We start from the raw sequence: 17844 nt of genomic DNA on the forward strand, positions 1-17844 counted from the left end.
TTTTGTAGTTAATAGTAAAATTTATCGGTTTAATCCGGTACTCTTTCAAAAACCAACCAAACAAACAAAGAAAATTAAAAAAAAAAGCTTCATAAATTGTTCAAAAATTTGTAATCACCTGATTCCTGACATAGGCCATAGTCTCTTTGTGGTTCGACACCTTCACTGCCACTAACTATTTGTTTGAGGTAATTTGTGATATATAAATGTATCTTTAACTGGATCGTGACACTCCGATCAGGTCCTGGGTCTGTTGGGGCTTAGTCGCTACCGGCAATGGGTGTAGGACCATTAAGAAGAGTTTATATAGGTTTCGTAAGGATATGTACCCTTTCACAAATCTATGCAACGGTTCGGTGTGTTACACCCTTAACCGACTCTAACTTAAGTTATAACAATGATAATATTACAAATCAAACTAATCTAACTAATGTATTAATCAAGTAATTAGGCTAATAAAAAGTGTGTGTGAGTTGTTAAAAAGAAAAACAAAACAAAACAAACATATTCTAGAAAAAAAATAAGTTTTTCGACTTTCTTTGAACAAGTGATAATAGTTTAAGTGTGGGTGTGATTACCAAAGGATTTACCTAAGGAACTCAGTGAAAAGGTAAAGTGTTAATATGGTAATTTAAAAAAATGTCTGTTATTAGACTAATTATCGACATATTAAAAGCAAATTATTCACACCACGATATCCGATATCCGATAGGCTTTCACAGAAATTGTATACGGTTATTCTTAACACACTGAAGTAATGACGGGCACAGACAAATTACAAACTAAAAAACAAAACAAGTAGAACAAACAAACGAAACTGCAAACAATTATTCTTCTTACATAGTTACTTAATACACACCCAAACTTAAACTATTATCACTTCTTCAGAGAAACAAATGACTTCTTACGTTTGTGATCCTCGGTTGGTAATTTGACATCTGTGGCTAATCCTACTGCTTCAAGAAACCTTATGGCATACCAACAAAAGTCAATTTGCCACCATTCTAAACCATGTCGAGCTGAATACTCAAATGCATGGTGATTATTGTGCCAGCCTTCACCAAAAGTAATCAATGCTACCCACCTGTATACATACACAATTATGGATTATCATACCAAATACTAATGTAGCACATACTCTCTCTCTCTCTCTCTCTCTATATATATATATATATATATATATATATATATATATATATATATATATATATATATATGTGTGTGTGTGTGTGTGTGTGTGAATAAATGAGTACTATTTTTATCATGTAAACTTACCAATTGTTCTTGGAGAGATCACTGGTGTTCCACGCTTGGTTTCCCCATATATGACAAGCTGAGTTCACTAGAAAAGTCGTGTGATATCCACATACGGCTGCTACTCCCTGCATACCACACCATACCATATCGTAAGCATATCAACTATATTCCGCTTGCCACACAAAGTTGAAATAAAAAACCAAACAAATTATTACGTACCACGACCCAAACGAGGTAGGTAAATCCACCAAAAACATAAACGAGGGCAGTCCATGCAATTGGATGGAATATATAAATCTATAAAATGCTTGATTCTTTAAATCCTCCACATTTTTACGTTCTTGATACTGCAAAATCATATAGCATCATCTAAACAAATTATTGGGCATTGATAAACATTTTTTTTAAAATCTTTTTGGAGCATGAACATACAAAGTACCTTCTCAAGAATATAGCCACTATCAAAGAGCCAACCCATATGACTAAACCAAAATCCGAAGATTGGAGAGTGTGGATCTTTCTCAGAATCAACAAATTAAACTGATGATGATATCTATGCATGCTTACCCAAAATATAGGATCCTGCAGTATACATATATGATTTTTACTTATTAGAGCTTGAATAATTCACTATAAAAACATTGGTGCTAGTGGGGCACCAAAATGTCATGAAAGTGAAACATAAGTACTAAATCTAGCATTGGGTATCTTAGCAACACATGAAAAAGAGTAGGTAAATGTGTATTCGGTAAATGTCAATTGTGAAACAAAAAAGACAAAGTTAACACATAGTTATGTGAAACAATCTTTCTCTTTTCTTAAAATCTTAGTAAGGACAATGCTAATATATTTGGGGTAAAGTTTAAGACATGTCACTACTTTTAGAAACAGTTAAAACAAGATTTAGTGACCCTTTATCTTAATGTCACTGCCTCTAATGAACCCAACTACTCCTCATTGGTCAAAAACGGTTTTTCGGCGACCGGAGACTAACGGCGTTAGGGTTCTGTTAGTTAGGGTAAATTAGTGACCAATATGTTAATAGTTGAGACTGCGAGTGGTTATTTTTTGAACTTGGGACTGTTGTACAATACTATTGTTGTTCGTACGACCCATGAAGAGGTTTCTTCTCCTGGCAACCATCACATCCGAGAACAATATTTTTCCATGTTCGGAGGCCATACACCTTCGGAGACTGTATTCAGATTTCTCATTTTTGAATAGTGAGAAAGATGTGTGTTGGATAGTTTTGATGAAGGCATGTATATATATAATTTTTAAGGAGGTATCATGTCCCAAGGATTTTGGCCCCACTGTAGAGTTAATGGTTTTATAATTTTTATTCAAAATCTTTTCAAAAATTTTCATAGCTAAACTCTCTTAGATATATATAAATTGCTATAGTAAATTGCATAAAATATTAAACTTAGTACTTGTTAATGGAAGAAACCAACTTTAAAGAAAATATTCTTTAAACAGTCCCCTGAACTCAAACTTTAAAACTATTTAAACTTCTAAACTTCTATAACTATAATATTTAATATTGTAAACTAGGGAAAGGATACACTAAAAAGTGGATTTTGCCTAAGTAGTCTAAGAAGAATTGTGATGATAACATGTGGCACTCCTAATAAGTAGTAATGAAGGACATTTTGGTCCTTATAAATAGGAGTGAAAATGACATGTGCCATCACTTTTGTTTTTTTTAAAATACAACAAACAAAATCTAGTACAAAAAAAATCTACCACAAAAAATCTAGTACAAAAAATATAGCATAAAAATGTAGTACAAAAAAATATAGCACAAAAAAATCTAGTACAAAAAAATATAGCACGAAAAAATTCAGCAAAAAAATGTAGTACAAAAAAATCCAGCACAAAAAATTGAGAAAAAAAATTAAGACTAAAAAAATCAGCACAAAAAATTTAGCACAAAAATATAGTACAAAAATCCAGCATAAAAAATGTTATACAACATAGAAATACAGCACATTTTAGTGGGTTTTTCTAGTCTTCATATTTTATATTTTATGTAGCAATATGGTACTCAAATTAAAGATAAAAATACGCTCGATTTTATGATGAAATTTTTATGAAACAATAATTTCGTATAAAAAATCTATGAACGTTTAAGAAATGGGGGTGGAATATGCATTTGCCTTGCATGTGAAGAGAGAAAATCTATAAATATGATTTTTTTCAAAGATATCCTTGCACTCCTCCTTTCTCCTACACTTTCATCTTAAACATTGATTTGAAAAATGAATGGTTAAGATTTCTTCTCATCCTACTTAGGTAAAATAAACTTTTTATTTGATCTTACCCTTTATTATTACTACCTATTATTATTATATTATACTATCTTGTCTTGTATTGCATTGCATTGTATTATATTATATTTTATATTTTATATTTTAGATTTTATATTTTATATTTTTATATTAATTAAAATTAAAAAAACATAATGAATAGTGGCACATTATTAATAATACAACCTAATTAACAGTAGATTTAATATTATAATAATATATATACTTTTTAACACTTTTATTATTTTAAAATTATAATAATTATTATTATTTTTTACTTTTTAAGTTGAATACATTTTCATGTTTTTCTTAACTTTAATGATTTTTTATTAACTTTAATGATTATTTTTTTGTATGACGGGTTGGGATAAATTTGGTGTCAACCGATATCGAACCAGTACAAGTATCGAAAATACCGGTACGGTTCTGTTCGGTATCGGTACATGAAAGTAAAAACTAGCACTAACCTGCTCAAGAAAACGCCAAAAGTCGGTACCGAAATGATATTGAAACTCTTTTAGTTTGGGAAATTCGGTACTGCTAAACCTATACCATTTGCTCATCCCTAATCATGGGTACCGTACGAACAACAATAGTATTGTACAACTTTTTTTTGTTGATTTCATTCAACTTTTAATTAGGGATGTAAACGAACCGAATGAACACGAACAAAGCCTTGTTTGTGTTCGTTCGATAAGGAACAAGCTTGTTCATGAATTGTTCACGAACGCTTAGCGAATGAGATTTCTTGTTCGTGTTCGTTCATTAAGGAAACGAGCATGTTCGTGAACTGTTCACGAACACTTACCATACGCAAATGAACTCTAATAAATGTTAATGAACATAAATGAACACAAACGACGTTTATGAACATAAATAAATACAATATTCATTTTAGAATAAGGATGAGGTTCGGCTACAAAGTCCAAATTTCTGAAAAAGTGTAAAAAATCATAAAACACTATAAATTCAGCCATAAAACACACCTAAAACCCACAAATAGCATAGTGAAGACTACAAAAACACCATATTCAAACCATAATAGTCCATAAAAACTTCAAACACACAATTGGAGACCTATGAATATAAAACATAAGATGCTAATCAACATAAAACACAATAATGTTTGTCTTATGATAATTAAAGTCTTATCATCCAAAATACAAAACACAACCCACATATATTATGTTTTAGTACTCTTCATTTTGTTATTATGGATTTTTGGTGTGTTTTATGGTTCACATTTTGGTGTTTTATAACTTTTTACACTTTTTAGAAAATTCGGACTTTGTAGCCAACTCGTAGCCTTATAATAAAATCTACATTTTCATTACAAACATTACACGAGAAATCCACAAAAATTAAATAAACACTTAACATAATTATCCGAACACAGTTGACATGATTATCAGAAGCATGATTAACACAAAATTAAGAGTATGTCAAGCTTTAACACAAACTAAAATTGAAATACTGAAATAAGAGATGTTGTGAGAGGCATATAAGATAACCAGTGTTTCAATTTTTTAAAAACTAAAAACAATAAGACAAAATACAACATATAAAAACCGTTAAACGAAGGAACATAAATAAACATTAACGAATGAACATAAATGAATTTATTACCGAATGCTCACAAACATAAACGAACACATTACTGAACGTTCACGAACATAAACGAACGAACGCAACTTCTGTTCATGTTCGTTCGTTAAACGAACAAATTGTTCGTATTCGTTCGTTTACTAAACGAACGAACATAAACGAACTTCCCGCCGAACGGTTCACGAACTGTTCGCAGAAGTTTGGTTCGTTTACAGCCCTACTTTTAATGATTTCTTTTTCTAGTTTCAGGGGTAGGGATGAGCTCGGTGCCAACTGATACCAAATCGGTACTGGTACCGAAAATACCGGTTACGGTACCGGTATATGAAGGTAAAAACCGGTAGCTAACTGGTACCACGAACGCCAAAAATCGGTACCGATTTGGTACTTAAGATCTTTCAGTTCAAAAAATTCGGTACCGGTACCCAGTACCATTTACCCATCTCTGACCACGGATTTCATATGAACATCATTACCATACTACTTTTTGGTTATCTTTTAGTGTTTTTTTTCTACATTGTCTTTTTATTCTTGTCAACGATTTAGTGCGCAACGCGCTCGTAGTAATTTTCAAAACACATGTAAATACAGACTAAATAACAAAATAAATTTGTCGCAACGGGACGGCGGTGATAAACCTAGTTATATTAATAAATGGATCAACGGCGAAAGAATTTGGCATGTCTAGAAAGGTGAGAGAAGGGACTTGGTAATTGTATACTTGTTCCATATATTTGTTAAAAACTTAACTAAGAAAAACTATAAAACATTTTTAATAAAATGGGAAAAGGAAAATATTTATGGCCTACTATAGAGTAAAATGGGAAAACGAAAAATATTTATGGCCTACTATAGAGTGGGGGCAAAAGTGATAAGGGCCATGAGAGGTCTGTCCTTCAGGATGTTTTAAGAGATTTCAACTACCCTCATCAAAACCTAACACAAGACTACCTCTTTATATGTCCATATAAGGATAGATCCGAATATCAAAATATTGGACCACTTTCCTCCTGACCATCCAATAATGGTAAATTTGATCACAGTTTCCCAAGGGAAGGACTCCAAATATGGCAAAATACTGTTCTAAAATGCAAGGCGATTGCTACGTTTTCGGAGGTCTTAAGCGAACTAAAAAGTGAAGACCTTTTTGCAAAATTATCCTTTTCAACATATTTAGTAACAAAATCCTCCTTCTTTACCCGGGCTTCGTACATGCAATTAAAAACTAAAAATTTTATAACTGGCGTAGTTAAAAAAAATTAAGTTACATTTTTTATAGATATAGCATATGTTAAAATTTATTATTCGAGCTTTAATTGAAGCAAATCGTTTGATGGAATTATCATAATCAAGTTCTAAAAATCTTTTTCGATTCATATAATAGCTAATGATTGTAGGTTTTTCAATTTGGGTAATAGACTAATAGGCTGTTTCAATTGCAGGCCTTTTAAGGGGCTGATTGGCAACTTCTGAATAGTTAAGTACTAAACTAGTAAGAGGTCTGAACCATTAAGTGCTGAACCAGTAAGAGGTATGAACCGTTAAGAGCCAGTGTAATGCTTAACCGTTCAGAGGCAAATGTCTGACCAATTCAGATTAGAGATCTTAACCATTCAGACTCAGTATAATGTTTAACCATTCAGAGGCAAATGTCTAAACCATTCAGACATCCGCTCACGAAACAAACAGTCTGGACCATTAAGTACTGAACTAGTAAGAGGTCTGAACCATTAAGAGCTAAACAAACAGCCCCTAAGTGAGTTGTTTAATGTATTATCTTATAATAATTGAGCCTAGTATAAAGAAAGCACACCAAATTTTGGAGGCCTTTTAAATTGGGTGGCTCTAGGCTTGGGCCTAGGGTTTGAAGCCCTTTTGGCTGGCCCTGCTCAAATGTGATAGTTACTGTTAGGGATAGAATTTTTAACAATTATGGATCATGTATCCTAAGTTTAGCCTGGATCATGGATCCTTAAGAAATGGGGCAGGAAGACTAAGGATCACGGATCCTCACTGTTATTCTAAATAACTGACAATTGTTTCTTCTTTCATTAGCCTTATTTTGCAGGTACATTTCGAAGTGGACTTATTCCAACCTGGAATGTCGGGGAATATGCTTCCATTTGTGCACGTGCATGAGGTTGATGACCGTTATTGATGAACGTGGGTGTTTAACTAGAATTTCAGATAGTTAGTTAGGGAGGATTAACTAGATATTTAGTGGTGTATTGAGCTTGAGTAGTTATCAGTTTTTACAACACACACACTCGTATACATTCTCTCAAACACAGCTCTCGCAACACTTTAGAATTTCCATTGTAATAAGCTCAATATCATCCAAAGTTCTAATCTTTATTGTTCAATATAGTTGGTAATCGGTAGTTTCCATCACCTGGGGTTTTTTATGATGGAGATCATTCATTGATCAAGGGCTTTTTCCTCGTATAAATCCTTGTGTCCATTGTCATTTCTATTTGATACTTGTTCATACAATCGCTCAACACATTAAGTACTCTACCTCACATTCAAAGTTTGGTTACATTATCCTTACTCAGATTTTTGACCAAAACAGTTTGGCGCCCACCGTGGGGCAATTGGTGCTTCAATTCTGAAAATTTCGTTCATTTCATTCATTTCTGTTTATTACCTTCAACCACATGGCTTCTCAGGGAAAAGCTGCTTCAAGTGCCATGCCGATGGTCACCTCATCTCAGAGCATTGCGTCGTTGCCTCCTCTTCCCCTTGCATTCCAGAAGAATGCTGAGAATGCTCAGAAGAAGACAACCCCCGTTTTCACAAAAGCTACTACTGTTACCTCTTTGACATCTACTAACAGTGATCTCTATACTTTGATTTTGCAGATGAAAGGATACATGCATCAACAAGATGAAACTAATGGAAGGATCCTTCAAGAAATTGATGAAATCAAGAAGCAGAAGAAATCAGCGGAGGATCACTCCCTATTGATGCCAGGTCGTTGGATTTCACTACTCCAACATTAACAATCCAGCATTCAAAAGCATCAAGTGTTCAGTATCAAGGATCATCAAGTCTGCAGCATGGATCACTAGCAGCGATACAGCCTCAGGGATCCTACTTCCAGCCTCAAGGATCCTCATCTCAGCATCAAGGATCCATCCTTAGTTCGGGAGGATACATAGGGACGCTTCCAGCTCAAGGATCCTACTTTCAACATCAAGGATCCTCATCCCAGGTACAAGGATCCATGGAGCATCCTCCAAGGCCCTCAGCACCGATGTATCCTGGATCCAACATCTTCAAGGATCAAGGAACCTCAGGGAGTCAACCACCCAGAAGTTCTGAAGTTCACTTAGGAGACTTCATCCCCATGCAAACTATTGCTTCATCTGGTCCCACTCTTGCACCAGACGTATCTTGTTTCAGATACACTTCTGGGATACCAATTCCAAGTCAATCAGGAGGTAACAATTTCAATACATCTTTTGGTACTAACCATGGTTTTATGCAGGAACCAGGGATCAACCAAGCCATGGCTAAGGAGTTACAAAATGTCACACCCCTAAAATACCACATGCGGTGACCCCGCTAGGCGTGTGACGTACCAGGATCTAGCCACTAATCACATTGAACCAATGTCAAGTTATAAAACAAGTTTCCATTCATCACGATAAAACATTCATAACATAATTCCAAGTTTAACATATTCAGCGGAAGCAAATAGTAAAACATTGTTTAAACGTTTCAAAACCAAGTGTATGTGGAAATAGTAAACAAGTCGTGCATATCCAAGCAGTACGACCTATGACCACTCCAGCCATCCAGATAGTAAGTTCCATATCCAAAGCACCTAACGACCTGCGAGCATGCAACAAGTGTATCAGACAACGCTGGTGAGTTCATAATTTTACAAAAACGTTGGTTACCAAGTGTTTAGTTCAGTTCACTGATAATAATGTTGATAATAACTCGAGTACCGTACAAGATGGCTCCAGATTATTTTTACACTTCCCCAATTCCCCTATCTAAGCATTGGTCATGACTGGGTCATTAGTTCACACCCGTCCTCTCAGGTACGGGGTGAGGATGCCAAACCTAAATAGCGCTATCAACTAATACCCCGTTACCTCTCAGGTAACAAACAAGATGGGACTTATTGGTGATAGGAATTGAGTGTATTATCCAACATCCCAGGTTTTACCCAAATAACTTATTCCTCTCAGGAATACCTAATGATTGTCCCACCCACCGGAACACATGCTCAGGAGGAATGGACTCACCTTTGATTTGCTCGGTATGTTAAGTTACCTGTCCTAGTTGGTCAACCCAAACCCTACCGTGGTTACTATTTGCACAGTTTGCATCTATCACAATCAACGTCAACGTCAACCCAATCAACGTCAGTTTCACAATCAATCAAGTTACTTACACAGTTTGCATCTATCACAAAATCACCTTATATTGCATACCAAGTACTCAGTTATCATAATAGCATATAACAGGTGGATTGACTACCCACACGAGTCGAGTCAAGTCGAGACCCACATATCTAGTTAACATCACAATCATGCCACAAATAGACTATCACAAACACAGGTGTCCAATAACATAAACATCATCATTGTTTCCCTGTCCTAAACAGTTGCCTTAATGGCGAAGAATCCAGTTTAGCGAAGGTTGATTCTTCGTCGAATATGAACACGACGAAGAGTCCAGATGGTTTGTCTAATACAAGTCGACGAAGGACTAATCTTCGTCGTGTATATGTACGGCGAAGATTAATGAGAGTTCGTCGAGCACCACTTAACATTTTTAGTGGCATGATTATTAGATCAATCAACAGTTATTCTAGGACGTTCATTCAACCCTAATCGTCGTTTATCATCGGAACTAATAACCCCACAGTATTAACACCGAATTTCATACCCTTGTTATTGATTAATAACAGTCAAAGACACTAATAGATCAACCTTAATTTGTTTGTTTTCAACAGATATTATTGCTCGTGGTATGAATCAGACTAATCTACAACTCTAGATCAACATGGTTTAAATCATTGTTGCATACATATTAACCAATTACACGCAGTCGAATACAATCAAACAAATAACTACACTCGTAATCATACTCACCGAGAGATGATCGATGCTAGGTACATGAAATACGCTTCGAGATTCCCCAAACTGCCGTCGCACGGAGGATAGGAAGAGAGAAATTTAGGGTTTCGTATTTACGTCTATAGATTATGAGGGGTTATACACTTAAACTAATAGTCCGGCCCACTCTGGGCCACGAACTAATATGGGCCAATGTCTCAGTTCGGCGAAGTATCATCCGGCAAAGGATCAACTTCGTCGAAGGTTGATTGGGACGAAGACTCAATCTTCGTTGACTTAGGTTTGGGCGAAGAACCCTAACCTTCATCGCCAAGGGTTTTCAGTCCACATCAAACAATAATTAACACACATATAACAATCAAACATCAAGAATACTTTAATCATTCAAATAAACTACACGCGACACCACGTAAACAGGATTGTGAAACAAGTGATGTGTATAGGAAAGACCTTGAAATCTCGGGTTGTCACATCATCCCCAACTTGAAAGAAATTTCATCCCGAAATTTGACAAGTAATCCAAAGCGGCAAGATGTTAAATCAGGATGACTGTGGATTTTCCATAGGTGCCACATCATCCCTAACTTGAAAGGGAATTTCGCCCTGAAATTCACCAGTTGCATCAGATTTAGATTGGTCGGTTGGGAATAAGTGTGGGTACTTGAGCTTCATCTGATCTTCGCGCTCCCACGTGAACTCCGGTCCACGTCTTGAGTTCCAACGGACTCTCACGATCGGAATTTGACTGTGCTTACGAACCTTGACTTCCCGATCCATGATTTCGATGGGTTCTTCGATAAACTGCAATTTGTCGTCGATTTTCAGTTCCTGATGCGGTACCACCAGTGTTTCATCGGACAAACATTTCTTTAGTTGTGACACATGGAAAACATCATGAACGTTACCCAACTCAGCAGGTAACTTGAGCTTGTTGGCCACTTTACTGATTCGTTCCAGAATTTTGAATGGTCCAACATAACGCGGATTAAGCTTGCCGCGTTTCCCAAAGCGTACCATACCCTTCCAGGGTGAGACTTTCAGCATAACACGATCGCCTACAGCGAACTCCAAGGGTTTCCTACGCTTGTCAGCGTAGCTTTTCTGACGGTCGCGCGCTGCCGCCATACGGTTTCTGATCTGAATAATCTTCTCTGAAGTTTAAAGTACAAGTTCCGGACCAGTGATCTAGTTGTCACCCACCTCAGCCCAACAGAGAGGAGAACGACATTTCCTACCGTACAATTCTTCCACGGAGCTGCCTGAATGCTAGAATGGTAACTGTTGTTGTAAGAGAACTCTATCAGCGGCAAGTGTTTCTCCCACCCTTTACCAAAATCGATCACACATGCTCGCAGCATGTCTTCAAGTGTTTGGATGGTTCGTTCGCTTTGGCCATCCGTCTGTGGGTGATAAGCAGTGCTCATATCGAGACGTGAGTCGAACGATTTATGCATTGATTACCACAAATCAGATATGAAATGCGGATCACGATCAGAGATAATAGAGGTTGGCACCCCGTGACTAGAAACCATTTCCTTCAGATAAACAGCAGCAAGTTGAGAGAACTTATCAGTTTCCTTGATCGCAAGGAAGTGCGCAGATTTCGTGAGGCGGTCAACGATCACCCAGATGGTATCGTTTCCGTTTTGAGTTCTTGGCAGAGCAGTGACGTCACAGCCCCCGATCCCAAATCCCCGAGAACGGGCGGCCGCGAGCCAGTTTCGGTGGTATCACGTTATTTATTCAATTTGGCAGCGGAAATTTTCATCAGGACCGTAGTTAGGAAATATTAAATCAGAGTAAACCACCACATTTTTATAATATTAAATACATGGGTAAAACCCAAGTTTTCAGTACACATAATTTCATAGGGATACACCCTATTTTATTTAAGAAAAACATCTATTTCTTTTTAGGTAACTTTATTGCCACTTTTCCAAGCCTTCAGTGCTGTCCAGCTGGCTTCTATTTGGCTTTCACATTTTGTTACCTGAAACGCGTTTTAAAAACATGTTGTCAGTGGGAAATACTGGTGAGTGAATCCCAGTTTAATCAAGTTTAAATAAAACCAATTTGCAGTATTGAGGGCACATCCGCAATTACATTTGTTTCCAAGACATCACAATTAATATCAGTGGTACGGTCATACTCAACTTATGGGTTGTTACCACGCCAGTAACCAATTTTGTATACAAAACCCCAACCTACCCACTATAATTGTATTCTTACAAATACTCAATAACTGCTTTGTATATATTTAATTTGGTGAGGTTTTGTAAAAGCAGTTAACAAAAAGATTTACAAAAAGTGGATCAACTCACATTGATGTCTTAGGGTTTTCAGTAATGATTTCCTGGGAATAATCTATGAATTACACAAATGCACGTGTGTTAGTATAATAACCCATTTTAACATTAGTAATACTCTCCCCGAGACGGTATTCCAACGACTACGTCGGGCAGAACCACGACAACCGTTACGGAACCCTAGATCAATCAGGCAGAGTATCTAATACGTCTCCAGGGGTTATAATACTTACATCGTAGCAGAACCTCGCTATTTTACAGGGTATAATACCCGACTATAATGCCTCTAATTCAGAAATTGGGATTCGAGATTGAATTGTGAGCGAACGGAAATGAAATCCGATGCCATCTATTTATAGTTGCTGAATTCGATTTTCAGGCGGCCCGCGTAAGGTAAGGCGAAGCCTTACGTGGCCCGCGTCAACACCCGGTCAACATGTAGCTTAGCTGGGTTGGCGTATAGGTCCGCCACGATGTCGACACGTGTCAGCTCAGCGTGTCTCCGCGTTTACTGATCTCTAGCGGCCCGCGTAAAAGTAAGCTTAGGCTTACGCGGCCCGTCTAAACTTAAAGCTCACCGGACTAAGTTTCAGCCTTGCTACCGCCCGCGTAGTGTTGAGGTGGAATCCTACGCGGCCCGCCTCAACTTATATTTTGGATTTAATATTTTATTTTTAATATTATGTTATATTTCGGGCTCGGTTTTCACATACGGGATATATTAAAAGACATTTTGGGATATTTTAAATAATTTTAGGGCGTCGGAAAAATTATCAAAGGTGTCGGTTCAGGGTTGTTATATCCTCCCCACCTTGTTTTAGAGCTCGTCCTCGAGATCTACTGGAACAAGTGCAGATATTTCTTTTGCATTTCTGATTCAAGCTCCCATGTGTATTCACGTCCTCTTTTGGAGTCCCACTTCACTTTGACCAGAATTAATCTCTTATGCTTGAGGTTCTTGATTTTCCTATCTTCAATTTGTTGAGGCCTTTCTACAAACTTGAGTTGTTCATTTACCTCTATATCCTTGAGAGGCACCACGAGTGATTCATCAGCTAAACACTTTTTGAGATTAGATACATGAAATACATCATGTATCCCTGCCATTTCCTCTGGCAGTTGTAGCTGATAGGCTACAGGTCCTATTCTTCTAATAATCTTGAAAGGTCCAATATACCTGGGACTTAGCTTTCCTCTTTTGATGAATCTTACTACTCCTTTCCAAGGAGAAACTTTTAACAATACCTTGTTACCTACTTGGAATTCTAACGGTTTACGTCTGTTATCAGCGTAGCTCTTCTGTCGATCACGTGCTGCTTTCAGTCGTTCCTTGACTTGAATGATCTTATCTATTGTTTCTTGTACTATCTCAGGTCCAGATAGTTGCTTTTCCCCAATTGCTGCCCAACAAACCAGGGTTCTGCACTTTCGTCCATAAAGTGCTTCGAATGGTGCAGCATTGATACTTGTGTGATAACTGTTATTATAAGAAAATTCTATTAAAGGTAAGTAATCATCCCAATTACCTCCGAAATCAATTACACGATGTAACACCCTTCAAATTTTACTAGATTTAATAATAGATTATACCTTTGTAAATAGAAGTTTCATAATTAAAATAAACTTTCAAGCAAGAAGTTCATATGTAGCATAAACCTTAGTCAACTAACGACTAAGTTAAAACATTTCTAAAGTTGTTTAACAATTGTTTACAACCCATAAACCAAGTCTAATTAAGATTTAAAACATTGCGGATGCTTCAAAAGAGGTTGTGTTCGGTTCTTCAAACATGCTTGATCATATCCATGTTCTTGCCAAACCTGAAAACTAAAGATTTTAACAAATCTTAATGTTAGAAATTCTTAGGAATATTACGTAATCAATGCTACGTTTAAAAAAAACGGATTTGATTTCAGAAAATGTACAAAGTTCAACATTCGTTTTAGGGCTCCACCGTAACTTACGGTAGTCACCGTAAGTTACGGTGGCTTCTGGAAAACTATGGTTCCACCGTAACACAGGGGTAAATCACCGTAACCTCGTGACCTCTACCGTAAGTTACGGTGGTACCGTAGCTTACGGTAGCCTCTGCACATGTAAGTTTTTGACTGTTTTGTTTGTGTTGCCCATACCAATTTCTCGAATCTTTTATTTTAACAACCAACATATTAAATTCTCGTGTTTTAATATGTCAATATTCAATTGTCAACAATAGACCAATCAATCATATTACGAAGCAATATCCATGCTTTATTTGATTATTCGACCCGTTTGGCTCGTCTAAGGAATCCTCCTTTGTGACAACTACCAACGAGTTCCAACCAAATTTGACCTATTATTCAATATAGCGACATCACCGCTTTAATTCAAACAACCCGTATTCTAAAATTTAACTACGCATAATATAATCATCAAAAATCTATTTAATGTAACGGGTCAAGTTACATACCTTCAAAGTAGGCCTTTCAAACGTGGTTCGCCACCCGATTGTCCGCTTGATGCTCCTGCGCCTGTTCCTATAGAGTTCATTTGTGATATGTTTAGAACTCTCTTTAAATCATAATTCGCATAATACACCAAAACATCATAATTATGCGTTTAAACTTGGAATTTCAGTTTTAAGCCTTCTTAGAGGCATTTCAACAAGCACTTCAAGGGCAGATTTTTACATGATTAAACATCAATTCTCTAGTTTATCATTTAATCCTATTTTCACATCATTCAACCTTTTTATATGATTGTTATCTTCTAATTTCCTGAAATCACTTCAAAATTGTCAAATTACACTAGATCAACAATCTATTTCCTAGTGTTCATCAAATTACACATAACCCACTAATCACCTACAATGGTGTTCATAGGTTTCACTAAAATTTCATATGATTTCAGCTTGTATTTGTCTAGGGTTTGTCCCTAGACACTATAGTTATTCCTAAATCATCATAACATACACATGCAACCATAATTTCAGATTTTCCCAATTTCATGAGAATTTCAAGTTAAGAGTTTTCATTAAATTTTACATACCTTGTAATCCACTTGTGATGAGGATCAATCTATGCTTTAATTTCGATTTCGACTTGGATTGAGCCTTCAATTTGCAGATTTAGTGAAGTTTTAGGGTTTTGAAGAGTGGGGATCGCCCCTGGCTTCCTCCTGTGCGACCAGACACCTTCAAATGGTGTTTGTTTTTTTTTTTTGACTTTTATTAAAATTAACATTATAGTTTAAATTCTTACAATTTTGGCCCTTCCACTTTGTTCAACTTATAGTTTAGTTGTTTTTAACCCTATTTATAAGTTATTTCTAGACTTGTAACTAACTAGGTTAAAATTCCTAGTTAGTAAATTCTCATTTATTATACTTTATAATTCTAATATAAAGTTTTATATTTTCGGGGTGTTACAAGTCCACCCCCCTTAAAAGGGTTTCGTCCCCGAAACCAAAGTACGTACCAAATAATGTAGGGTGGAGATGTCGCATCTCCTCTTCGGACTCCCACGTAGTGTCCGAACCTTTCCTATGCTCCCATTTGACCTTGACTTGGTCGATTTGTTTGCTTCGCAAGTGCTTGACCTTTCGATCTAAAATCGCCACTGGTCTCACCGCATAATTCAGGCTATTATCCACTTCGATATCATCGTAATGGATATAAGCCGTTTCGTCCGCTAGACACTTTCGCAATTGCGACACGTGAAACGTGCCATGTATTCCATTCAATTCTTCCGGCAATTCCAAGCGATAAGCCACCTTGCCAACCCGTTCGATGATTTTAAATGGCCCAATAAACCTCGGGCTTAGTTTTCCCCTTTTTCTAAATCTGATAACGCCCTTCCATGGGGAAACCTTTAGCATAACCATATCAACTAACTGAAACTCAATCGGTCTTCGTCTTTTGTCGGCATAAGACTTTTGTCTATCTTGGGCCGCTTTCAAATGGGCTCGCACCACTTCAATTTTCTCATTAGTGCTTCGGATTATATCCGTAGGTGCTAGTCCTCGTGGACCCACTTCTCCCCAACATACCGGAGTTCGACACTTTCTACCATATAACATCTCATACGGGGCCATTTTAATGCTTGCGTGATGGCTATTGTTATATGAAAATTCTACCAAGGGTAGATAGACATCCCAACTACCCCCGAAGTCAATAATGCAAGCCCGCAGCATATCCTCCAACGTTTGTATTGTTCTTTCACTCTTCCCATCCGTTTGTGGATGGTAAGCGGTGCTAATGAACAATTTAGTTCCCATTTGTTTTTGGAATTCATGCCAAAAATTCGAAGTAAACCGAGTATCTCTGTCCGACACAATGGATATCGGTACCCCATGACGTGCTATGATTTCATTGGTGTACACCTCCGACATCTTCCCGGATGTATACGTCTCACGAATCGGAATGAAGTGAGCACTTTTGTCAATCTATCCACAACTACCCATATAGCATCAAGCCCACTGTTGGTTTTGGGCAATTTGGTCAACAAATCCATGGTGATTTGTTCCCATTTCCAAATTGGGATGTCAAATGGTTGTAGTTTACCATATGGCTTCTGGTGCTCCGCTTTGACTTGCAAGGAGGTCAAACACTTCTCCACATATTTCACAATATCTCTTTTCATCCCGGGCCACCAATAGTTTTGTTTTAAATCATTATACATCTTGGTCGCCCCCGGATGGATTGAATATCGGGATTTATGAGCTTCATTCAGTAGAAGCGTCTTTACCCCACAAGTATTTGGAACCCATATCCTTCCGGATCGAGTCTTCAACCAGTCATTCCTATCCGACAAATCTTTCAACTGGCCGATTATTCTTTCTTTCTTCCAATTCTCCTCTTTCACTGCTTCTAATTGCGCTTCTCGAATACGTTCAAGTATACTCGAGGTCACCACGAGCTGCATCGACCTTACTCGTATTGGGATATAGTCCGCTTTTCTGCTCAGAGCATCCGCTACCACATTTGCCTTTCCGGGGTGATAGTGTATTTCACAGTCGAAATCTTTCACCGTTTCTAACCATCCCCTTTGTCGCATATTTAACTCCTTCTGATCGAAGAAGTATTTTAAGCTCTTGTGATCTGTGAATATGGTGCACTTTACCCCATATAAGTAGTGCCTCCATATTTTTAAGGCAAATACCACCGCAGCCAACTCAAGATCGTGCGTGGGATATTTCTTCTCGTGTATCTTCAATTGCCTCGAGGCATAAGCTTTAACTTTGCCCCGTTGCATCAAAACGCATCCGAGCCCCGATAATGAAGCATCCGAATAA

The 17844-nt window shown here is 37.0% G+C and overlaps 1 pseudogene; it reads right to left on the reverse strand.

The window, feature by feature from the left end:
• Nucleotides 1–876: 876 nt before the first annotated feature.
• LOC110885687 lies at nt 877–17606 on the reverse strand (annotated as a pseudogene).
• Nucleotides 17607–17844: the final 238 nt, after the last annotated feature.

Source organism: Helianthus annuus, chromosome 2, assembly GCF_002127325.2.
Source record: "Helianthus annuus cultivar XRQ/B chromosome 2, HanXRQr2.0-SUNRISE, whole genome shotgun sequence".
Lineage (NCBI taxonomy): Eukaryota > Viridiplantae > Streptophyta > Magnoliopsida > Asterales > Asteraceae > Helianthus > Helianthus annuus.